Consider the following 27659-nt stretch of genomic DNA (forward strand, 5'->3'; position numbering starts at 1 on the left):
ATATATATATATATATATATATATATATATATATATATATATATATATATACACACACAATTAAAAATAATAAAACTAATAAATACTACTAAATCACATTAATTCACATTGGTGTGTTAAAAAGTTACGTTATGTTAGTATAAAGTAGCGTTAGTGTATGAAAAAATGCAAATGCACAATAATAAACATTCACAACCCTGTCCATATACTGAAATAAACGACATACAAAGTCAATAAAAACATACAATGAGGGTCGTACAGTGAGTCATTGCAGGATGTGATGCATGGCAATCAAAAATGAAACATGTTTTTAAGCCAATGAGGTGAGAGAATATGCGCATATATTAGCACGTCGTCCAATAGCTGGTTAGGTGGGCGTGTGCGAGCGCATTTGCTCAGTGTTCTTCGCCGAAAAGCTCCTCTATCCAGTAGGTGCGCAAAGTGTTGGAATTGGTTGTGCCGTTGCTTCCAGGACTACAAGTTGTCTTCTAGCGTTATTAAAAATAGACGTTAAACCGAATTAGCTCGACAAGATTGAGATGTTACAGTTTAGGGCTTCAATTGTGCTGAAGGAGTTGATTCAAAACAGCCCAAAGCGTTCGTTTTCTGACATTATAAAGCATAAGAAGTCTTCACCAAATGCGTACATCTACAGCGCTGCTTATCCGGATGGCAGAGTATCTAAATTAAAGACTGTCTGTAATGGAAGACCTTCTATTCTGCCTTTAGCTGGGAGAAGATTCCTATGTACAAAGACCGAAGGAGCGATTGACCCTACAGAACCGGTCAAGAAAGATGAGTCCGTCCACGAAGCGACGGCAGATAAGTACGAAATTTATTTATTTGCCATTTGGTCACGACGCATGAGATATTCAGTGTTATTGATCGGAATTATATAGCATGCGTTTGGCACACGCGCCAAAATATTCGTAAAGGGCTGACAACGTGGCGCTGTGTGTACACTTTTACAGCAAGTGGGTGGAGAACATGTGTAGTAACTTGGGTTAAGTTACTCTATGTTAAAATAAAATATAATCTGTTTGGTAGGTTTAGGTCAAGTATGCGTAACGTTATATATATTTCTGAGAATAATGGACACACCCTATTACTGTTAAGGACAGTAGCTCGTCGCCTAGAGATGACATTGTGGTGTTTTTGAACTAGTATTGTTCGGTGAGTGAATCGGTTTTCTTCACTTCCATGAACTGACTCGTTTTTTCCGTTCACTCAAGTGTTCTCTCTCTTTTGAAGCGCGTGACTCCTGTTCTGTCATCAAAGACCAACTATACATCACGGGCCAATAGTATTCCAGTGTTGGCTCTGAAGAAGCATTTCATTGGTCCAGCGTACTGAACAGATACGCCCCCTTCAAGAGTTTTGATTCTGAATCAGGAAACTCAAACTAACGAACTAAGCATATCGTTTGTGGGCGATCGAACGAAGCATCTCTGTTCTGCGTTTTATTTTTTGAACTGGGGCATTTAATATATCAAGATATAATTAATATTAATAAACTGTAACAATTCCTTCATGACACATATTAAAAAACTGTGATTATTAGTTTGTTAATAAGATTAAGTATTTTGGGCAACTGAAATAATCTGTTATCTAATTTATGAATGCTGAGGCCTGTTCACACACGAAAAATACTAGTTCTAAATCTGTGAGAATGAGGAAGTCCACACCTCAGATATAATATTAAATCACTTTCAGCATTATTTTCCATCTTAGGTACTATAAAAACATTTACAGGGGACCAGAATCTGACTTTAAAGAGCTAAAGCCTTTAAAGCGGCTGACTACATAACTGTATCGCATGCTTAATAAACAACAATTAATAGACAACGAGTATAATTATTGCTAGGACTGGGGGTTGACACCAGTTTCACAATCAGTTTTATTCCACTTCATTTAGCTCTTGTTCGATTATAACTTTATACCGATTTGTTTGGATATATCCAAACATACCTTCATTAATGTTTATTTAATGCTATAGCTAGTAGTAAAGAGGAAAAGGTCACGCTTGTGATGACCTTCCACATCATTGAAGGGCACCAAAACGACATTTATTGATAAAATTGACAGAATTTAAAAGCTGAGACTTTTTCGTCTCAAATGTAACAAGGCCCAGTGCATCTTGTGTTTATTGAATGCTACAAATAATGTCAAGTTTTGTTAAAGCAGTAATAGAAATGAGTGAAGACTAAAAATGGAATGCAATAATAATTGTTCAGCAAAATGAATATTAAAAATGATTAATCAATATTATCGACACGGCCCTAGTTATTATCCCTTCTGTGAATAGGCATTTAGTTTCCAGAATATGGGTGTAACAAGTATGAATGTGTTCCATATGTTATTGAATGTCTTAATTTATGTAGGCCACTCCTATATTTATAACTTGGTGAAAGTCACACTGCAATCTTAGTACTTATGTAGATAAAAAAACGTTAATTTATGCTTACTAAGACTTGTTTTGGGCGTGGACGCCTCAGTGTTTTTAACAGTTGCTTGAGTGACTCACTCATAATTCATAAACTTTTTTACTGAACGCATATGAAAGTTCAGAATCAGTGAGATGAATCAAAATGAAACGACTGTTATTGTTTACTTTGTAGAAGTTGGAGATGGGTGCGGTGGCGGCGGCCCGTTTCAGCTGATAGATTGTGACACAATTCGTGCGGCAGCTGTGGAATGTCAATAATGCACCTCTGCAAACATGCAGCGAACGCACGGGGAGATCATTAAAACAGTTTTCAGTGCAACAGTTTTCTCCGTATTTATAGATGTATGTATATGAAAGCTCTCAAAAATCCTCCTGGCAGCATAATCGATCTTTTCCTCACGGTCGTCTGTTTGCTCACGGTTCACACAGTGCACGCGTGACTCACCGCTCGTCTGTCCGTATGGATTATTTATAAGATGACGCAGGAGGCTTGTGTTGTCCCTGCGGAGAGACTTGAATCGAGGGCTTGATCATCTTTTTTCGTGCGCGCCGCTGTGCGAAACGCCGGCCGTTTTCCAGACAGAATGTCAAATTAAAAGTAATATATGCGAGATCTGTTAGCCTTTCTGCCTTCCTTCCTCCTGACAGACTGACTTTTACTTACTGTTAATTTAATGCTGGGCATTTGTTCAGCTGGCATAAATAAGTTAATGACGCATAATCCTGTTTAGTGGCGTGTTGGCCTTGGCTTGGACTACTGGGTAACACATTGCACTACAGCAGATTAAAAGTGCTTTAAAGTCGTAATGGAATGGCTGATAATGATATCTAGAGAGAAGAATAATCATTTGAGAATTTAAACTTGATATAATACCTCTATCAACGGATTGTTTTAACATAACGTGTCATGGCCTTGCGGTGTTCATTCCTCTCATTAAATAGCTTATGCGTGCAGTGAAAAGCCGCGATCTGACACGTCCAGTCAATTCTGCACATCTATGGAAATTAGATATGGATTGCTGTGTTTTCATCACGGGGATATTCTGTTCAGAGAAGGTGAGGAGAGGTGAATTGTTAGCTGCCGATGTCACAGGCTTCTGGTTTGGTCGTGAAGCTGATCACAGACACATGCTGTCACAGACTCCCTGTGAGCTTCACAGGAGTGCTGTTTCCTTGACAACTAGACTAACAGGTTATAACGAAGGTGTGAGAGTGATGTTCGTTGAGGAATTGCTCTGATATAGACTCAGACTAATGTAGTGTTTTTGTTTAGTTGTTAGAACTGACTTAAGATGATCAAAGAGGAAGTTAATTTCATTTGCAGTGTATTTAATTAATTGGATTATGCAGAAATAGGACACGCATGTAAAACAACTAAATAGAATTTAAAGTATATACTAAATAGAAAAGCATCGGTATAGTATGCGCTATTACAGATGATTTTTTTCGTACTGCATATTTTCAGCAAGGTCATTCTGAAGGACACTCATATTTCTCTTATCGATCCGTGGGAAGTCAGTTCATCTCTTGGGGATCCCAGAAGGCCTTTCTGCTCTCCGTCTCTAATGGATTGGCTCTTGTTGAGTGATGAATGAACGGCCTTCCAGTCCTGTAACAGATTTCAATCCTTGTTTTATTTGGTCGAGCTGTAGTAAAGTCTTGCAGACGCTTGCCGATGTACGTGCTGTGTACATTAAGGCAGCTCAATAGGTTTTAGAACACAGCCATTTTTAACAATGTTTAGTTCTGAAGACCTCGATCTCAGTGTGTAACATGATGCGTGACTCTTTCAGCATGACACAGGTCAAATATCTCCAGGAGGTAGAAAAAACTATCAGGCAGCGAGGGGTTATATCTGTTGACACTGTGGCCTACAAATATAAAAAGAGTTGATGATGTACTGGTTGTATTATGATCATTTGTTGTTTGTTAATTGATTGCTGACAACTAACCTAATGTCTAATGAGTTAAATAGGTGCGCTCAGGCTTTCTTTGACGGTTCAGCTAATTGTGTCTAAGGCGACGGAGTGTAAAAAATCGACTGAGCCCTCGTCCTTGTCTGCCGGGGGAACTTGTTTTCCAAACCAGTGGAGATGTTGCTAAAAGCTTTCAAACATAGCTCCATCTGGCCCCAAAGAACCTTGAGTTATCGATCAATATCAATATCAGCCTGATTTTTGAACGAAAAGGATACATTTGCAACTTACAGAAAATGTGAATGGCGTTTGATAATTTGCCAGGATGTTGCAATTCATTGTACTATGATGTTCTGATTTGTGTTACTTCAGGTTTTTATCCCTCATTTTATCACATACACATGTGCACTTCCTTCTAAGCCAGTGTGCTGTGCATGCTTTCCGAATGAGTCAGACTGATTAGGTGGTTAGGCCTTCAGTTTTGCGCTGTTGGTGTACAGTTCTGAGCAGTAATTGCCCGGCATGTCAGTAGAAACTAATCCTAAAAGTCAGTAGACAAATTGCTGTGATTTTCGTGTCAAAAGTGAACAAACATTAAAATACGATACCTGAAATTAAAGCTATTACGTGACAGGCTGGCTGTCAGGCAGGTGCAGTAAAGTTATATGACACCTGAAACAGAGACTGTTCTTCAGAGGTGCATGCTTTCACCCCCCTAGGGCCCCATCGAGGAGCGACAAAAGTTTCCACAATCCTCCAGAGAGCTACACATGGCACTTGGCACGGGACTGTAACATTGCAGGTTTTTAATGACAAAGACAGAAAGCTATTTCATCATGAGGCAGTTATCTCGTACTTCTCGTGTACAATCTTGTAGCATGACAATTATACACCGTTGTTCAAAAGTTTGAGGTCAGTTTTTTTTTTAATCTTCGGCAAGAATGCACGACACTGATATAAAAACTGACAGTAAAGACATTTGTGTTACAAATTATTTCTATTTCAAATAAATTATGTTCTTTTGAACTCCTTAAAATGACTCTGTTTTCCAAAAATGAAGCAGTACTGTTTTCAAAATTGTTCATAATCAGTGTATTTATGTAAAATAATTTTTAAAGGAGAACAGTGTTTTTAAAGAATATTACTGTAGGATATCATTTTGAACCAAACGACCGAGTAAATTTTAAAAACACGATGAAAATGGACTGAATTTTGAGCATTGTGTTATGCTGCTGAGATGCTATGTATGAAAACATTTCTGTTTTAATTCTATTTTTCATTACAGCAGCAAGTCTACTGTCAGTTTTCAGAAAACTGTTAGCAAAGTCATTGTTGATCTCTCTCTCTCTCTCTCTCTCTCTCTCTCTCTCTCTCTCTCTCTCTATATATATATATATATATATAAAATGACGTATATATAATTTTTGTGTATTAATTATTAATCTCTATGCTAAAAGGAATGTTAAAAATCTCAGTGCTAAAATCTTGCGTCGCCTACAGAGTCTGTCTCTTTATCCTGAATCCATATTTCCACTTGGCACATGGTTTAGAGCAGCATACCGCTGTGTCAGCAGCAGAAACTGTAGATTACAGTCTGTCCTGTGCATATCCTCCACCTGTCCCATGCACTCTGAAGAACAAACACTTGACCGTAAGACACTGGTCGTTTTACACAGTTGTTAATGCACCAGGTTTATTTCAATTTTCGCTGAGAGTTATCAGCTAAACATAATTTAGACAGCAGCTTATAGGCTTATTTCTGCATCTGTGAGTGGTAAGTGAGTTATTGAATTTGAAAACAGTTTTGCTTTTATAACAAACTATTGTCTAGTAACAAGCTCAGTTTAGTCCAACCCAAAATTAAAAATTGTCTTTTGTCAAGGCCTATGGAATTCATAGAGATTGTAATGAATCTTTGGATTGAGGGCCAAGTAGTATGTAAAGTATCAATCTTTTCTGGGTGTGGTCACGAACAAGAAGAACAGAAGCCATATATAGCATCAAGTGTCCATTAATACCACCAGGAGGTTTAACAAACTTACCCTGAGGGTCAGAGTCTCCTTTATTGAGGATCAAGCCTTTTAGGCCAGTAAACAAGTCTTAAGTTTACGCATTGTGAGTCTACACAGAATCGACTTCCATGTGATCTGTGATGCAATAAAAACAGGAAGATTTAGATAGTTACATAGCCAGAATCACATTATATAGTCATCTATGGGGATACTTCCTCTCTTGTGCGTCTCAAATGTTACTAATGCATGGTCAGTTACAATATCTAGCCTAATGCATTTCTCATTTTTCCTTTTGAATGGAAGCCTTTATGCCCGGAACGGCTGAGAATTGTGAGAATGTGTCCAGTAGGCCTTGATGATACAGATTCCTTCAACCCATTTACTAACTGGTAACATACTTTACATCAGACATTTCACCCAGGAAACATGATAGAGGCTAAAGATATAGAATTACCAACAGAGGAAAAATGATCTGTGATCCTACATGATGCCTCATTTAATCACAATTCCCTTAAAACATAAATGAAATATAAATTATTTGTTTGTTTGCGGCAATCTCATCAAACTATGCCATCTTCTTAGACAAAATGGTTCCTGGTGGTGTTTTTTATTTCATATTTTCAGATCTTCCTATTCTGATTTTTCTATTTTCTGAATAAGCTGATAGGAACAATTAATCTAAATTCTATCTGTCGAAAATGTACTGTACTTAATAAATGAATGGAATTAACAGTAATTGTTAGTTGTTAAAACAAAACAAAAAACATAATAATTGCACTGCCTTAAAATCAACCCACAATCCCTGCTGTCAGGTCACGGTGTCTGCACAGCCTGTGGTTTTCGGTTACGTGCTGGGCCTGTCTTCTGTGAGCCGTCAGTGGTGTGTGAATAGGCTGCGCAGTGTTTGTTTTATTAAGTCTGCAGGAGGGCGATGATGAAGCTCTGAGAATCCCTGGAATCCCGTGTAGAATCACACATATACTACAGAGATGGGGGAAACAAGCGATGAAAGAAGAGGAGAATGGGCCAGAGTCAGACAGACGCATTGCTTTATAACACAAAAGACCTCTGCTGCCAGTTAGATCCCCAAGGTCCAGCACGATGATTCACCCACTTCCCTTTTTCAGGGATCTCTTTGGCTTACGTTAGACTGTACTAGAGGCCTGCTGTTTCTGCTGCAAGCTGATACTGCAATTCTGATGAGGCACAATTGATTTTCTGATTAATGCAGGTTGTCGACTATTTCCTTTTAAGTGACCTCACTTCAAATTAAGCTAAATTTATTTTTGCTCAGCCCCGTGTCTGGGAAGTATTGCTGCTGGCTCAGATTAATTCTAAAAGCAGACAATTGGGGTTAGCAGAATGTTAAGTAGGTTGTGTTAGGGCTGCACGATTCGACAAATATCATAATGGTTGATTAATTGCTTGAAATTGTAATTGCGTTTATTCATTTTTGAATAACACAATTTACATTGATTGATGTTTATACCATTGCATTTCTTATATGAAAATAAATAAGCTGAAAACATTTAAACTGAAAAATTACTTTTCTATGGTACCAAGCCTCATATGTCAATAATTAATTGATTGGTTTCTTCATCACATGATAAAATGTAATATATGCACTGTATTATAATGTTAAACTAAGGCTAACTAACTTAATACAAATAATGGAAAAACACTTAAGATAAACGCGGAGAAAAAAAAAAACACATCTTAAGCACTCAGAATAACATAAGTGGACTTTGAACAATTATTGCCTTTTTGAATGATTACGTAAAGCGTGGCATTCATAATTGCAGGTGAACTGTTTTTGGCATGATAGACAAAAAAATATATTTAGTCATAACTATCTGTGCCTTCACCATAAGCAGAAGTTCAAACACTTAATAATAAGTGTTATAATATAATATATAATAATATATAAAAGTAGACCCACCAAAGAAATGGTGTTTATGAATAAGTGAAATTATTAAGTGAAACAAAAATTGTTTCACTGAATAATTTGCAGTAACTATTAGTTCATTTTTTCTTTAATTCATTTTTTCCCGAGTCTGAGAGATGAGTTGAAATGAAAGGAATATTTAATACATGATACATCATGAAAGGTTCTTGATTATATTCAATCAATTTTAAGTTTGTTATAATTGATTTGACCGATCTGTTCATTGTATGTTTCTCATTCATTCTGCATGTTTTTCTCTCCCGCACTGCTCTGCCTGCTGTTTGTTTGTGTGTAAGTATGAATTGAATTGTCACTTCTAGTCTTTTACCTCTCTCAGTCTTTTTTCAACAAATTCCCTCTCTATGTTTCATAAACCTCACAAACGATCGACTCTTTGTGCCATTCCCATGACACCCATAGATGTGATTGTAAATTAAACAAAAGCATGCAAATGCATAATCAAATCATCTCCAGGAAAATGGATAAAGCCAACGTAAATGAAGCTGGGTAAAGGAAAGCGGTAGTTCTGGAAATGTTTGTGGTGTGTGATGTGGTGGGAAGGTGGGGCTGTTGGTGCTCAGTGAGAGGATGTTTTGGTAGGCTGCTGGGAATTTCGGTCCTGGCCAGACTCTGTTGTGGCTCAGTGCCACAGCAGCTTATGCAGAGCTCCATTAAACTCAAAGCCATCTAAATGTGATAATGCAATAGCTATGTTAGGCCGGCTCTTAATAGAACTTGGCAAGAGTGAATACACTTGTGTATTGTGCAACTGCTAATGCATGTATGCATCACAGAAGACCTGTAATATGATGTCAACATAGTTAACATATGTTTTGGTATATTTTAATACAACAAGAAATGTATTTTTTTCCCCCAATGTGACAATTTAAATCCTGAATATTTACCCATTGCATATTGATAATAATTGTGAAGTTCTTTTTACGTTTACATTCTTTTTCTACCAAAGTATAACTAATGCCTACAATTATTATTATTATTATTATTATTATTATTATTATTATCATTAATTAACATTTTATAACTTTTAATTAAATTTTATTATTATTTTATTTGTTTAATTTTTTTCTAGAATTTTTAATACATTCATTTCATTAAAAATATGCCTACAATTAACAATAGGCTAATTAATAGTATAGATATTATGATTTGTTGATTATTCTAAATTGTTAAAAATATATAAAATAGATTTATAATCAATAATGATATATAATTTATATAAATAATTTAATGTATTAATGATACATGATTAATTTAAATATCATTTATTAAGCCCCATGTCCTGTCCCAAATGTCTTAACAAAACAAAATGTCAGAATAAAAATTAAATCAAGTATTTGTATGGGCTCTTTAACTTTTAACTGACTTGTTCTTTTCATCTGTTAATCTTTATTGCATGGCTATCGTTTCTATCTTTAACCCCAACTAATTAAATTTCTTTAACAGTTTCATAGTGTCTTTGAACACATAACATTAAAATACACTCCAGTCTGATCCAGAATGTCATATCTTGTGACTTGTAGATTGTGGCAGGCAGTCTCTATCATCTTAGAAGTCATTGATTGAGGTCAGGTCACTCAATGTCAATGCACTTTTCTCTCTTGTTCCAGGAGAAGGAAGGCTGGCATCTTGCCCAGCTTGGAAGACTTGCTGTTTTACAGTATTGCTGAAGGCCAGGAGAGAATACCGGCTCACAAATTCATTACCGTGAGTGACAGTGCTCCCCTTACACACGTTTCTGTGTCCAAGTATGGATATTATTGGCTGTAGCATGTTTTGTTTACATCTCCTGCTAGTAGGTCATCATTATTGGCAATAATACGATCATAGAGTCAACGCATACAATTACTGCTGTGTCGTTGCTGTTATCGGCACCACTACATGGGGCACAGAGTCATGTTTTTATTACACCAAGGCCATCTTATCAAACCTCACCAACAAAGGAAGTAAAATCCCCTGATAAGAGTGTTGGGACTGATGATAATAAGGAGTAATGCCATTGACAGATAGCTGTTAACTCTTATTTGTGCTAATGGAAATATCTTGTTTACATATGCTCTCAGGCACTGAAGGCCACTGGACTTGAACAGGAGATCCACGGCTGAAAGAATGTATGGACATGTTGAAAGTCACCCTCAAATCCACATCAGATGGCGTGATGCTGGACCGACACCTGTTCAAAAAGTAAGCTGACACTGTTTTTTACAGTAAAGTCCCATTTGTTAACATTAATAAAAAAAGTCTGTCAGCTCAAATCATTCCCTGCAGTTGAGAACACTTTTATACTATTACATATTGCACATTTATATATAACACTACACATCTATGATTGTATATATTATTTGTTACGTAAAAAGCGCCACTTTGCATCTAATTTATGAGCGAAGCTCGACAATCTGAGTGTCACTCCTCAGGTGTTATCCGTAATGATAGATGTCTGTTTTTCAGCTTCTCTGCTATTGCTGTTGTGTTTAGATCCGGTCGATCCGGCTGGCGCTGACATTTTCATTACAGCATGAAGAGATGGGCGCTGTGGTGTCAGTTTGTAGAGACTTGATAGATTAGGGCAGTGGTGACCTTGCATGACAGAGCCATAAAGAGATGTTTGGGAATGAATGCTAGCATAATACTTGCGTTTTCCCCTATCATTATTTCATGCATACATTTTTGCATACAGCACACAGAATACATGCTGCTTGTGTGCTATTCCAAACATATAGGCTCTCTTTTAGCATCCCTGCCCTACGTGCAGCAAGTAATATATTACTTTTTGAAAATCCGCATCCACATAAATCTGAACAGCAGCACTGTGCACATTTGCACCATTCACTGTGCTGTTTTGAGCTTTGTCTATCTGTTCAGAGACCTTTGTAAAGCAACCGGACCAATATTTCAGACAGTCCCTGGAGAGGTCTGGGTTTATGATGTCTGTGGATGCTTTACTCCCCTTTAGGATTGCAATTAATACAAAGTGTTGCATTTTTTATTTAAAAAATTCCTCCTGAAGTGAACATTTAAAAAAAAATCTTTACAACTAAATTGCACATGATCTAGTCGGTTTATGCAGGAAATTGGTCTTATAGTAAAGCTAATATTGAAGTTATTTCTCATTTAATTAATGTTTATCGCTGATATTTGTCATAATTACACAAATAGATACAAAGGATGAGCAACCCAGTAGTACGTATTAATTCATCAGCTCTGTCCTCTTTATTTCTCCAGGTGTGTCCAAAGCAACATTGTTCTCCTAACGCAGGCCTTCCGGAAGAAGTTTGTCATCCCTGATTTCCAGCCTTTTGCCTCCCACATTGATACACTTTATGAGAAGGCCAGAAATCTCTCCGGGGGGCTGGTAAGATTAAAGAACCCCACATAATAAATCGTAGTGATTTTTTTCGTCTTTGATAAAACCATTGGTTCTGACCACTTATTTCTTTTGCTCACAGGTTGCTGACTACATTCCCAACTTGCCAAATTCAGCCCAGATTTGTGGGCGTTTCCCTTGCACAGTCGATGGACAAAGGTATGAATCGCATACACCTTCAAGAGCTGTTTTTTTAAATCCATCACCCCTTAAAAAGGTCTATATTCAAGTCAAAGTGTTAAGATTTTCCTATTTTAACAACCTTTGGTTACCATTTTAGTATTTATTAACCAGAACACTTGAATTGTGTTAGCGTTTGTACCGTTAAGCTATGTGTACATTATGACAAGTACCGGAAATACTTCATATATTTTGGTTATAAAACTGTCAGATAAAGTGGCAGCTAATCTTGGCGTTCAATAAAAAGCTCCACGTATCTCCTGGACTAGTCACCCAACGCAGATAAAATGTGCTAATGTTAATCCTCTCATTGAGAATCATTGATAACACGACTATAAAGTCACACTCATTAATGTTTCCATCAATATTTAGACCCATGTGTCATGGTACATCCTTTGATCTCTGATCATTAGGACATACTAAAATATAATCTGTATGTTTTTCCCCATGCTATAGTATTTGTTGTAAAGATACATAGGGTGTCTACATACCCCTGTGTTGATTATTATGGCCATTCAGTAGTTACACAGTAACTACCTCTTTAGAACAACAACACTGTGCAAGAGCCTTGACCTACTGCAAAAATATACGAAAAAACATTGGTCATTTTACTTTGTTCTGTTAAGGTCTTCAAACAACAACAAAACTGATTGACTGAATTGACTCTGATAGCTCTAACCTCCATTTTAGCAAATTTGCAGCAGTTGTTTAAAGCCATTAAAGAAAAGCTATTATCTATTTACTTATTTTGTCATACTTTTAAAATGATACATTAAATAAAATTATACACCACAACATCATGCACAGCATTTAAATTTAGGGGAAAAACATTTATTTATAGCATTTAGAGGTAGATAATCTTTTGTAATTAGGTTTATATTTAAATAAATTAGACATCTTTGAATGTTGCTGAATAATATGTACACACTTATGTTATTCACACAACAGCCTAAATCAAACATAATTATTGCTAGTGTTTTCCTAACAAGACTTCATAAAGTGTAAAGAGATATAGAGAAAATGAAAAAAATATATCATAAATTTGAATGCCTTTGAATCTCTGTGTAAATCAGGCTCGATTGGTTTTAAGCGTCTTGCTTTAGAGTCACAGTCTGTGTCAGGTTTAGGATCATTATTTTTGTTTGTTTGCTTACATGGACCATGGGATGATGTCTCTGGTTCTGATCTCTGTTTACTCTTTTGCACAGACACACAGTGGGTGACACTAAAGTGCCATTTTGCCTGCAGTCGTGCGTGAAGCCACTCAAGTACGCTATTGCCGTGCATGACCACGGCACTGAATATGTGCACCGATTCATTGGGAAAGAGCCCAGCGGCTTACGCTTCAACAAGCTCTTCCTGAACGAGGAAGGTAAGGATTATAACCATCAGCCCGGCATGACTGCTTTCTTCTACAATCAGGAAACAGTTTTAGCATTAGAATAATAAATACCATTTTTCCATAGACAAACCCCATAATCCAATGGTGAACGCTGGTGCAATCGTGTGCACCTCTCTTATCAAGAGTACAGTTTATTTTAATTTTCGTGTTTAAGTTGTTTTTGACTACTTTTTCTAACTGTACTCACATTTAGCTGATTTGAATTAGCCAGATCAGATTATAACATTTTTTTACTGCTCAGAATATTGCTTATAAATGTTTTTGAGACATGGCTGTAGTTGTATTTTGAGTAAGTGATCGTGATCAGTGCTGCCTAGACTTAAGACCAAATGACAATCAGTCTGTTGTGTAGGTGGTTCTTGTCTTTTCTCTGTGTTTTATTACTGTACACAGTACACACCTACTCAAGGCCTCCACTTTCATTGTGAACTTAAATGTGTGGAGTTCATCCCGTTTGCAGGTCCATTATTGTTAGAAGTCTGTTAACAATGAATTTTGAGTAAAATTCATTCAGACTTTCTATTATACACATTTTTTTCCACCCGCTCTTGTGACTTAGGCTGGGTGATAAAACTAAATAAATAAATAATTTAAACAAATTACACACAAAAACTATTTAAAAATTATCTAATTTAGAACCTAATCAGTACCATAAACAATATATAAAGTAAGTGCTGAGAACAGCGGTCTATAGAATATAGTATACTGTAGTATGCTTGAATATTGTTTATAAATGTCAGAGCAGCTTAAGGAAAAAGTATATAATCTTATATACTTATATAATATATAATCTAATTTCATTTCAGTACTCTCTGAGTGTTTATTAAACCCACTTGTTCAGAAAAAGATATGAAACAATATATATATATATATTTTTATGATTTTTCTTTTAGACTTTTGTTATTTGATTTTAATGTAACATTTTATATACAGTAATTTTTTTAATAAAAATCTTCTAATTACTTTCATGACAGAATATACATTTAAATATACGGAGGTCTTACAAAAGAGGCAAGAAATCATTTAATCAAAGTTGTGAAATTGTATCCAATGTCATTTTTACTACTTAAGCTATTTAAACTTTTTATTGCTTAAACTCTTTGCAATAAAATCAATATGATATTCTAGATATTCACATAGTTTGCTTGATTTTTGCATCACATGAAAAATCATTGCAAATATATTGTGAATATTGGTTATATCCCCAGCCCTACTTGTGTCTTGGTAAAAAAATATCCTTATAAACTATAAATGCATCATATTATATATTTAGAGTTTTTGTAGTGGTTTCATGAAGCCTGGCTGGTGGTTTCTTGGAGTTGTCTGCACCTTTTGGATGTGTTTGTGCTACAGTGGATGCACCTTGGTCTTTTATGTGTTTTAATCCATGTGCAAACACAAGACAAGAAAACACTCCAGCTGGGGTAATGGCGGTTTTGTAATGTAGATGTCGATGTTGTAGATTCACAGGTTCTTACTGACTGATGCACATTTGACACAGTAATATATGCTCACAGTTGAGCCCTTGTATACATATGCATGTATGCGTGTTATGCAGAGTGATCAACAAAACACACAAACACACATACACATTTCTAAGATGCAGGGGAACTATTTTCATCCTCTGCTTGCATAAGAAAAGCGTATGTTCGTATGTTTATGCATTCATTAGGGCTGTCAATTAACATAATTTTAGTTCAATAAATCAAAAGATAAGCAACCATTGTCTAGACATTGCAACTGTTAGTGATGTACAGTACTGTTCAAAAAGTTTGGGATCAGATTGTTTGTTTTTTTGGATCAGATAAATGTTTTTTTAAGGCTGCATTTATTTTAAATAAAACTATAAGAAAACAAATATTACTATGTAAATTTTTTCTTTTTAAATATGTATTAAAATCTAATTTATTCCTGTTATGTAAAGCTGAATTTTCAGTGTGACATGATGCTTCAGAAAATATTTTAATATTCTAATTTGTTATATTTTATGCTGCTTAATCATTTTTGGAACCTATAATACTTTTCAGGATTCTTCCATAAATAAAACATTAAAAAGAAGCATTTACTTAGAATAAAAATAATACACTACCGTTTAAAAAGTTTTATTTTTTATTTTTCTTTTAAAGAAAACATAACGTTTATTTAGTAAGGTGTTAAATTAATAAGAAGTGATAGCAAAGATTTATATTGTTAAATTTTGAATAAATGCTGTATCTTTAACTTTTTATTCATCAAAGAATCCTGAAAAACAAGTATTACAGTTTCCCCAAAAATATTTAACTGTTTTCAACATTTGATAATTCTAATAATAAATCAGCATATTAAAAAAATGCAGCATTGCATCACAGAATCATTTTAAAGTATATTAAAAATAAAACCATTATTTTCTAATGTAATAACATTTTCTATTGTAATAACAGTTTTATTCTGTATTTTAAAAAACTAATTAATGTATGATTTCTAAAGGCACATGTCTAATCAATAATTTAATCTGTAATGTATTTTATTAAAACTTCTTTTGTGGGCTTTTTATATCAAATTTGCAATTGATTAATTGTTACAAATCATGCACTTAATTTGATGAAAAAAAGTCAGTTGTGGCTCTACAATTGGTTTTAACTCGCACCAATCCACACATTAAAAGGATGCAGCGTCACTCTCTCTGTGGTGAATGTTGGGCATCCTGTGAACAAGTTCAACCTCACATCTCCCATCACACCTAAACTCAACCATTGTGATTGCTCTTCTCATATTGTTCTCCTGTGATATTGGTGTGACGCAAATGTCTTTACCCCTCTGATGTGTTCTGGTAGGTCAGTGCTGAATGTAAGTCATGCCTGTCGGTTTCCTGTGCACCTAAGCAACGCATGACATCATTTCCTCCTGTTCCTTCCGAGTCCTTGAGCACACGCCATGAGCGTGTACTAAAAAGCGTGTGATATGCTGTTGAAGGCTCTGTGTGCTGTTTTATGTTGTTGCATATTTTGCAGGCGTAGGATCTGTAAGGATTTTTTGACCACTGCTGCAGGTCAATGACGTTGGTAATTTTTCCTTTCCATTTTTCCCTCCCTCCCCCATGAACAAGCCTGGATACTAAAATATCAGTAGTGCCATTTGTGTTCCTTAATAAGGTGGCGACTGCATGAAATAGAGCATCTGTGCAGGACAAAATGGTCTTTAGTGCTGAAACTACAGAAACCCACAGAGGCCATGTGTTATTATTTTATTATGCCTTTTTATAAGATCAAATATACTGATGCATAGCCTTCCATTGGGTTTCTGGAAGTGAACTGGGTATGCAATACATTGAGCATTTGTTTCCATACACCTTGTGAAATAATGTTCAGCAGGGTGTGAAAAGTACAAAGACTTCGTGTTTGCATTTTAGCGTTAGTTACTGTGATTTTAATTCAGTATTGTTTAAACACACTTAAGTGAAACAAAATTTAATTGTAATTAAATGGAATAAAGAATTGAAATGAAACTCGTTTCTGACTATTTATCACATAAAGACTAAATATTATTTGTATGCTTAAAATGTATATGTGTATTGTGGAATGCACAATGTAAAAAAAAAAAAATTCAAACTTTTGAAATAATAGCACTTCAACAACGAACAACAATTTTACTTAAAAATGATTGCTTTAAGTGCACATTCTGAATCTTTAATTGTAATAAATTGTAAAAGTACTAATGGTTTTGTCACTGTAATGTGTTTTTGTGAATTAAACTATTACTTTCATACAACAACAAAATTCTCACCTAAACTTTTATGAGTAGTGATTATACATATAAAACAAATGTATTGTCATAAGCTTTAATGCAATTATACTTTCCCTTTGTAGAATGCAGTGAGGTGAGAATACAGTTTTCCCAAAATAACACATAAATATAGTAATCAAGTGCAATTATTTGAGTACTTTACACCCCTGGTGTTCAGCAGTCTAAACAGTCAGCCAAACAAACACATTAGTCACTGTTCATTTATGGCAGTAATGCAATCAATCTCGATGGCTCTTAACTCTTTGCATTCGTTTGTGGGTGCCTCAACCCCACCTCAGTCTGGCAGAAAGTCGTTGAGGTTAATGGACACTGATCCACACTCACTCAGAAAGCATCAACACACAATGCACAGATCCTCCTCTCACATCACACTTAAGACCCGTTACCAACCCTGCTGATTCCCATCCACTCTGTTTTGGATCCACTTCTGTGTTTGGCCTACAGGTTTTCATGAACACGTTTAACTCCAGCCTTTGCTCTGTAGCGGTTCATCATCATTTCCTTTGTAGAGCATAACAGTACTTTACTGTAGCACACATATGAAATGCTTATGATCTTCTTATTGATTTCTAACAACAGATTACTAACTGATTTTAGTATTGTACTGGTAATATTAAAGGAATGAAATGATCCATTTCCTTATTGCTAATCCATTATGAGTTAGTTGCTATTCTGATTTATGTTTTCCCCATGATGTAATGTGTTTTTATCTCTTTTTTAAAGAGAATATATTTATATGATTGCTATTTCTTTCCTGTGTCTTTCAGCAGCAAAAGGCAAGCAATGCTGAGAAGTTTGATTATGTAAGTAATTTATGAGAAAACATTGTGATATATTATCTCATAAGTACTGTTATTTATTGTATTGTTGTTGTTGAGTTTGATTGACCTGCTTTTGATTTCTCTCTTGCAGATGATGAACTTCTTGAAGAAGATGGCAGGAAATGAATATGTTGGTTTCAGCAATGCCACGTATGTTGATTTACCAGTTTTAAAGATTTGATCTTGATACAGTGGGCAAACAGAAAGTCCTCTTTTGTCTGTTTTATGTCATAGAATTGTGTTGTTAGGTTTGATTTGAGGTAACTGATTATTCATATCCCAACTCATCTAGATTTCAGTCAGGCGTGAGTCAGGAGACAGGAATTTCGCTATTGGCTATTACCTGAAAGAAAAGAAGGTTAGTATCTCAGGGAGCTTTTGATGTGATTAGGTGATTTTATTTACCCAATCATCTCTCTATTTCTCTTCACATACACCCTTTACATTTTACATGCTGTTACCTTTTAGGGCCATCCACTTTTTTTAAGCATGCAGGCAGTGGAAGGGGAGGATATGCAATAAGCAAGACTCGAGACATTTTGAACTTATAAAGACACACTACTCTTTTTGGAAATATACCACGTTCTCCAGCTCCCCAGAGTTAATAGGTTGAGAGGTAGTTGGGGGTAGTTGGAAAATGAATCTATTTCAAAAAAGTAGGTGTTCCTTTAACAGTGATTTTAGGATGCCGTATCATGCATAAAATACCTCAAAAGATGCAAAGGCAAGGGCAATGAGTAAAAGGTGTCATGAAATGAAAATTAGCTCAGACAGTGGAATGGGCTAACATTTTTCAGTGTGAGATGGCCTCTTTGTCCATTTACTTCCAGGAGTAGTTCCTTGTTTTAATCTAAATTTCTATTTGTGTGCAGTGCTTTCCAGATGGTACAGACATGGCTGCTGTTCTGGACCTCTACTTTCAGGTATGTGGAGACATATGCCTTTCAGTTACTGTCAGTCTGCTAAAAAACACTACAAGACTTCTGTTATACTGAATTGGTTATTTTAATATTAATGCTAGTGTTTAATTTTTTGGTTGATGTTAGTGTTCTTAAAAAAATTATACTCTAAACTTCCCAATGGTAGTATTACCAAACTAATCAATACTTGTAAAGAAACTGCATCAATTGGAATCAAATCAATGCAGAGCTTGTGAATCAAATTACAGAACCTATAAATCCCTGTAGACACACACTACAGTTGAATAGTTATTGGAGAACATAGAAAAAAGCTGATTGATGGCACTGGATTATTTCGACACGGCACAAACATGCAGGACTGCAGTGACTGTGTGTTGCCTAGACTCCTGTCATGTGCCTCTGAGATCATGCAGCATGTGTAATAGGATAAGTGCAGCTGATGGCTTTCTCGAACACACATACACAGGCAGCATACCCACACACGTAGGTCAAATTGTTAGAGTGTTGTTTTCTGTAAAATCCTTGAGGACAGCTACTCAAACAAAGCATGTTGAGATAAAAACTGTTATTTAGGTTTAATATTATTTCTTATTCCTATGTGTCTGTGTCTATGTGTGCAGCTGTGCTCCATCGAGGTAACTTGTGAGCGCGTGCGTCATAGCTGCCACATTGGCCAGCGGCTTCTGTCCAATCACAGGCGGCGCGTGCTGAGCCCAGAGATCGTCTGAAACACCTCAGCCTCATGCACTCCTGTGGCATGTATGACTTCTCTCGGGCAGTTTGCTTTCCATATAAGTTATTGCGCATTCATATTCACACAAATAAACACAGAATCTCAGTAGTTTACAATTTGTTTGCCAACTCACTTCCTGTTAGTTTAGACACTGTTTTTATCATTTTTTTTTCATTTCCATTTTTTTTATTTACATTTTTACTAAAACATTGCCATGGTAACAAGAAATAATGAATGAATAGAAAGATTTAAAGAATACATGGATAAGTAATGGGTTAATGTAATGGATAATGGATAATAGTTAATGGATTTTCTCTTTTTTACTGATCCTTCCATCTTATCAATCCATACATTTTCAATCTCTGGTGAAATTACTGAAAAATATGCCCCAACAAATATATATTATACTATGTCTAAACATGATATTACCTAACTATCCAAAATTGAGAATAATAAAAAAATATATATTTTAAGTATTGAATGTATTTTCAAATACCTTTGCATGCTCTGCTAGTTTAAAGACAATTTATGTATTATTGTATGCTCAAATTGTACACTAAAACTCAGATTCACTATACGGTTGTACCAATTTAGAATGCAGTATTTCAGGATGAAAACCTGTATTTGTTCACTGCATTCTACAACATAATTGTGGTTTACAAACACCCGTAATTTAAATAATAAATCAAGTCCATTATAGAACATGAAAATAAACCAGGCTATTATTTAACTTATTTAACCTACCACATTCATGTTATGGTTATCCTCATTTATCTGTGTGTAATGTTTTAATGTTAATCTATTTTTGTTGTTCCAGGTGGGTCTTCCAGCCAAGTCAGGTGTGGCTGGAGGTATTCTGCTGGTTGTGCCCATGTAATGGGCATCATGTGCTAGTCTCCTCCATTGGACAAACTTGGCAGCAGTGTCCGGGCATCCAGTTCTGCGGTATGTCAGTGTTCTTTTCTTGTTTGCGACACTTTTACACTCATAAACACTTTCGTTTCTAAGTTAAACCTATATGCGCAAGAAATTACGAAAAAATATTTGAAAAGTTTGCCAAGATCAGAAATGTATAGTTCTGGGATCTACACACTTAATATAATAAAATGAACAAAATCAATAATATATGTAAATTAATTGAGCATTACGATGGCATAATCACGGTTCTTTTAAGGAAAATGTAAGATTTGCAGACCAAGTTGCTATAGAAAATTCAGCTTTGCTATCACAGGAAGAAACAGACAAAGGAAGAACAAAAATTATACCGTCTGACAAAACTGGAGTCAGTTTGAGTTATTTATGATTTATTTTAAAATGTTTTAGAGTTAGGTGGAAAGACATATGTTCCAAATGTTTTATTTTTCATTGTTTGTTAAGCTGTAGCACTTGCCTAGAGCACACATCAAGGCATGAATACAAAGAATGGTACAGAATGTGTTTTATAAATGCTTTTGTATCATTTATCATTGTCTTATCTGTTTATTTAAGTTTTGATTATATGACCGGTCATTTCGAGGCCTCTATCATGTACTCGTGAAAGATCAGATTCTATCTATGTTATTTTAGGTCTTTCTGAAGAAGCAGCACTTTAAAGTCTGAATAGCAGTACAGCTTTCTCAGACCCTTGTTAAAGGTCAAGGAGTCTATAATTACTCCCGTGTGTGTCGTAAGAAATCAGTGCACTTCAAACCATGTCTTTGATTCATTAGTGGTGATAGTCTGACTCAGGACGACCCCAGCAAGGAGACCAGAGTTAATTGGTGGAGATTAATTCTTGGGTGGGAAATATGATTAGAATTTTAGATGATTTATGTGAACAGTTTTCTACTGTGTCCACACAGCCAGTGGTGAATTCAGAGCCCCAGTGATAATTGAAAGCCTTTCTGTGATCAGCGTTTATTGCCAGAAAGGTAACAACTGGCAAGAGGCCGAGGGTCACAAGACAGGAAAGGAAATAGTAGACCTTTAGACGTTTGTGCAGATCCCAACAAATTCAGGGAACACTTTCAGCCGTGAAGTTATAAGGAGAAGTAGAGAGTCTCAGGTCAGCTTCCAAGGTTACTGCACATACACAAGTTTGATTATTAAAGTGAAAGATTATTATTAAATAACATACAGTATTTAATATAAGCGTGATCCAGCCAAAAATCAGTTATAAGAGAAGCAACGCATATATCTTTAACAATGAACAAAATTACACTGTGGCAAGGCAAAATTGCACAATTTTCTTTTAGGCCAAAAATCATTTAGGATATAAAATAATATTATTACTGTTATATTATTATTATTATTATTAAACAATGATAAAACCACAATAGCTATAATAAAACCATTATTGTTGACGTTATATAAATATACAAATAAACTGTATTAAATAATTATATAAAAATAATTGTAAAAAAATAATAATGTTAATTATATTTTTATATGATTAATGCAAAAAATATATATATAATTAAAGATTGAATTTAGTAGTACTAGTAATAATAATAATAGTTTTTCAATAATAATATAATACCATTATGAATTATGATATTATAGCTATAATTAATATTATTACATAAATATACAAATAAACAATAGTAATTCATAATCAATAATTATATTACCCTCATGAGTGCAATAATAACGGTAATGTAGTTTATTTGTTAACTTGTTAGTTAATTTTGTTTGGTCTGTACAAATAATATCTTAGAAAGATAAATCTTATCTTACAGAAGTTTAACACATGCTAATTTGCTTCTATTCTCAAGAAGAAAGACTTTGAGGAAAAATACAGAAAAAACAAAACAATAAAAAAACTCAAAACCTAGATATATATATTAATAGATTTATTAGATTAGATTAACATTAGTTGCTCCTAACCCTCAAATCAATAATAAATATTTTAACTGGGAAATATTCTATAGTTTAAGACAAGAACCACGCCTATTTCCTAAAGGCAACTCATACTAAACCCAGAAATGTCACACTTCAGCTAGCTAATAAATCTGATCCACGTGGACTAAAGCTCACTGAAGCTGAAAGCAGGATCTGAGAAGTTAGAAAGACATTGCAACGAAGAGAGGATTCATTTTCAGCATTTATGGTACAAGGCTTTGGCTGAAACCAGCGGTTTCTCCATTTTTGCACACTCTCCTGTCACTAGCAGACACCTTCAGACACTCTAACACAGTCTATGGTGTGTGTGTGTGTGTGTGTGTATTCATATGTATTTCAGTGCCCAAGACCTCTGAATGACATTGCTGATATATCTGGTGCCTGTGGATCTGTTGTCCTTGTTCAGCCTTCACAACTGCTGACAACCTAAGGGCACTTGCCAAAAATATAAATCCTCACAGAGGAGGAGACCAACGGGTGAGTGCCCTCACCCTTTACCATGTACCACAGCCTTGCCGTACCGTGCCATCGATGCATTTACACCACATCTTGTATGAATGACTGCATGCCAATAATTTACTCAAGACTCAGAAGCTGAAAGTCTGCAGAGGAAGGCTGCTTACATAAATGCTCTACAGTCAACCGTACAATCCACGTCACTTTACAGGCGTTTTACCTACGCCATATGGGCAGCTAGCTTTACACCCCAGAGAGCGTATAGCTGTTTTGAGCAACAGTTGATTCATCTATCAAAAATTCTCAGCTGTACACGAGATTCTAATTTTTGCATGTCATTATCATCTGGATTTGTAGTATAGTTTTTGTTGTTTACACACAGTTTTGTTTGCTTGCTTCAGTCTGCATTTTCAGATTTGCTGTCAGAAGGCCTTAGACAGAATCTGTTATTTTACCGCCCCACATTTTCGAATAGCGATGAATGTATAAACATGGAAAAAACTAAATGCCACACACTCTTTTATATAAGCTGGAAAAATAAACAGATTATCTTTCAAATATTTAAATCTTGTCTGAACCAGGCCAGTTTTCTCCAAAGAAAGAAAAAGCATAGTACAACAGTATATTATGGGAGTCCGTGGTGATGCCATGTTTGAGGTTTTTTAAATCCAAATCTGCTTGTTTATAAGGTTTGAGTTTGGTTGAGGAATTTTTAACTAGCATATTGTATTACACACAGTATTAATACAGTGCTCATAAAAGTTGTTGTTACAAATATAATTTAATGTAAATATACAGTATATAATATTCAAATGGAGTTGTTTATATAATCTGTATTTTCTATTTATCAGCATTTGACAGCATCTGTGCAATATGATAGAAAATATACAATTTTTATTATTATTTATTTATATGAAGCATGTGTATTTTTTTAAAGGAGGCTCTATGTGCTGTTAAGACCCCCACAAAAACTAATATGTTCTCTGTATTTAGCTCAACTGTGTTGCCCCTCTGGATATCAGGATAACCCAGAGCCTTTCAAAGAGCTGGCTCTCAAGGGCACTGTGTGGACAAAGTCTGGCCTCTTTGAGCTACAATGGACAGCTGCATCACATGCTTTGTGCAGTTTATCATCAGAGATTTTCTCTGTTTTGGTTCTTCAGATCTACATGCTTAGATTTTATAATCAGACAGGCCCAAGATAGTCTATGTATACTTTTAACATTTTAAAAAATCTGTGGAATGTATTGCAAACATGGTTTGAGATATCAAAACAAAAAAGTGTGTAAAAAGCTGGACTACAAACCTAATTTTAAATTAATTATTATGTCTTAATAATAATATGTAATAATAATTTACAAATCAATAATGCTTATATACTGTTATTATATTAATTGCATTATTCAACCGAAAATAATATATATTATATGATTATTATTGTTTGTTATTTAATAACTATACTGCAGATTCATTAAGACTGATGTCCATTACAATTATGATCATGTGACTTAAAATCAGAATACTGCAGCTTAGCAGCGAAACGTACAATTATTTTGAGACAGAACTCTTGTAGATTTATTTTGTTTTAAAATGTTTGAAAATGACATTTGCCAGCCTTGATCGATCAGGGCCTCTCTTTGCGCGACGGCAGCTTGCTGTGTTGACTTTGAAATCTGTTCACACGTCATACGTGAACAGGAAGTGTGCCACCTGCGTTCCCGGAGCCCTAAGAAAACTGGCTCTATTCATGGTGTTGCTCAACGACAGCTGCCCATATTGGATTTATCAGTTAAAGATTTATTAAGGCAGAAAATATCAAAGGTACTATGGACACTAGTCTAAGTGTGTGGAGTGCAATGAGACAGCTCCACTACTGTAGTCTATAGGATGGAAGAAAGTCGGAAGGCAACTAAAGCGGATCCCTACAGCTCACCTGGCCCGAGCTCTTTGGCCAGTATATATTTATGCGCTTCAACGATTGTTGCATTTTCAGCCCGATCTCATTCTGCACATGTTAGTTTCTACACCAGTCTCGATGAATATGACTATGGTGAAGGAGATATCTAAAGCCTTATACCAGCAGCCTGTGTTTATCTATCTGTGCTAATGTTTAAAAGCTTATGGCGGAGGCTTCCTTCTTCACTTGGAATGCATGGACTCTAGATGCGGTGTGTGGTTTATAGTCACAGACCAGCAGGTGTTTCGGGGGTATATTGAGCATTGTGCTGAACAGAGACTGGAGTGATTCTATGTTACTCTGTGATTATATATTGTGGTCTCGCTCAGTCTTCAGTGAGGTCTTTAGCTTAGTGTTACAAGGAACATGGACTTTCTAAAACTTCTTAAGTTACATGTGCTGTGACTCAGCAGCCTTCACTCTAAAGAAAGCAGCATTAGCTCAAATTAAATTCAGTCCCATTTTATTACTCGTGTTCTTACAGCTACATATATAGTTATAGGTATTTCTCTGTGAATACAAAATATATTTGTAAAAAATTCTTTCATACTCATTTTACAGTGTTCCATATGGAATATCATAGCCAAAACCATAATAATTGTCCATCTGGATGCACTTTTTGTAGGGAAAAAATAAAAAATTTTTATATTTCCTTTGAGTAATTATCATTATCTTTCTTAATAATAACACTTATCAATCACTATTATTTAGCATTGATTCATCTTGATTTCAGTCTATTCCTAAAACAAAGCTGGTATATAGTCGGCCAATAATGAAAGCAACCGTTTACGAAATTAAATTCAGTCTGTTGTTGTTCCTCTCATATGTTATTGTTTCTGTCACACCGTCTGTTTTCTTTCAACCTTTTCCCATATACCAGTAAAAAAAAATCTCCCTTAAATTACAATGTCCATCAGCTATAATTGAGTCTCATGAAGCCATATATTTAGCACATAAGATAAAGGAATGGACATTAAAGTGTTTGTCGCATTTTAATTGCAAATTTAGTATCTGAGTTCAAATGCATTATCATTGAATAACACTGAATAAACGTTTCGCATAAAGCTATATTACTTGGAAAGCGTGTGCCAACTGTGAAAAATTAATACATAACCTATTATTGATATGCATGTGACACCCAACACATAAAGGAGAAGTATTTCTTGTATTTTTGGCCAAGCGTTTGATTAGGGCACAGTGTGGTTGATGCGACCAGCGTAAAGTTACAAAAGGGACCTCATGTAGCACCTGGGATGCATTTTCAGATAAATCTGGTATTCCTGCTCAATTGCTTGTCAGGAGGACTCTTCTGTGTGCATTTGCATCACAGAGCCGCTCTGAAGTGCTGTCTTTGTTATTGTTTCTCATAAATATTAGTAAATCAATGTGTTACAAACATTACCTGCCCTCAGTTCGTTTCGTCTGTATATCCTCACATGTTATCACTAAGTATTTATGCATATTAATAACTCAAATGTTGGTTTATATCAAACTAAGCCTGGATAAGCTTCTGAAGTGGTTTTATTATTGGTGAAGATGCTGACCTTGCTCAAGTGCAGTATTATATGTTTTTAGTTTTTTTATGTGTTGCAAAGTGTTTTTGCCTTTTAAATTTAAATGTTCATTTGTATTACTTGTGATTAGCTTTTGCTTTCACAGGCTTGTATATTTCTGGGTTTGTTACTTAGTTTCCACAAGTGTGTGTTTTGTATTCATAATTTTTCACGTCTTGTTTTTAGCGCTGCTTTGGCGGAGAGTGTTTTCATGTCCCAGCTTTAACAAAACAGTCAAAATATGACTCATTACAGTCTGGCTTGGGCAAACGCTCACTCTGATTGTGGACGGCTGTCAAATACTTCATCCTTTATATTATCATCTGGTTTTTGCAGCTGTCATAACAGTTCAGTTTGCTTTCTCATTTGTGTATTTATGTCATTTTGTTTCTAGTTTTCTTTTTATATCATTAATAAATATTTAATCTCCTTATTTTTAAAAATCAGTTGTATTCCCGTTTTTGTTTTAGAAAATGAGTAAGGCAGTATGTTCTTTCATCATTTTATTAGTTTTATTATTATGATATTATTTCTCAACAATTCTTATTGCTTACTTAAAAGGCCTGCAAAGAGCAATTTTTCTATGAAGGTTTCTCATGTTCATGGACAATATAAGTTGCAGGGAATTTTAAAATGGTTTTCCATTGAATTTATTATACGCAATATATAAAGTGTATAATTGTTATATAGTCTATACTAAATGCTTTCAAAGGTTTTTTGGTGACATTTTTGAAATCTTCATCCAGTAATAGTGCACTTTATCCATATGAGAGTGTTCGTTTTTTGAAGATCTGTTGCATCGTGAAGCTCACACTTCTATTGTAGCTTACGTTGTAGCTAAGTATTTTATTCTATCTGTGCAAATGCAGCTATCATAGTTCCTATTCTCCTGTTCTCATATAGCATAGCTCATAAAGCTGTTTCTTAAAGCAGCGTCATAGATAAATGACCTTCAAACAGTTTGTCTAGGTTTTCTAGTTGGCAATACGGAAGCTACTTGTGGCATTTCGGAGAATAGTACACACATTGTAGACAGGAATAGTGTTTTGTGTTCTATTTAAGACATTAAACTGACTTAGATGTAATCAGATTATAATTAAGCTGCACGCAAAGAGATACTCTGACATTTCTCAGATGATCTTTAGGCTAAAACTTTGTGACAGCTTCTCGCTGTGGCTTCTCTCTCAATGTTTGTGGAAGGAAGCAAAATACTCTATAATAGGAAATAATAGTGAGGTACTGAAGTATAATTAAATAACGTTCAACATTCATT

The 27659-nt window shown here is 35.1% G+C and overlaps 1 pseudogene; it reads left to right on the plus strand.

Annotated features, from left to right (window-relative positions):
• The first annotated feature begins 394 nt into the window (after positions 1–394).
• Positions 395–24081, plus strand: LOC122351729 (annotated as a pseudogene).
• The last annotated feature ends 3578 nt before the right edge of the window (positions 24082–27659 follow it).

The sequence above is a fragment of the Puntigrus tetrazona genome, chromosome 9, assembly GCF_018831695.1.
Source record: "Puntigrus tetrazona isolate hp1 chromosome 9, ASM1883169v1, whole genome shotgun sequence".
NCBI lineage: Eukaryota > Metazoa > Chordata > Actinopteri > Cypriniformes > Cyprinidae > Puntigrus > Puntigrus tetrazona.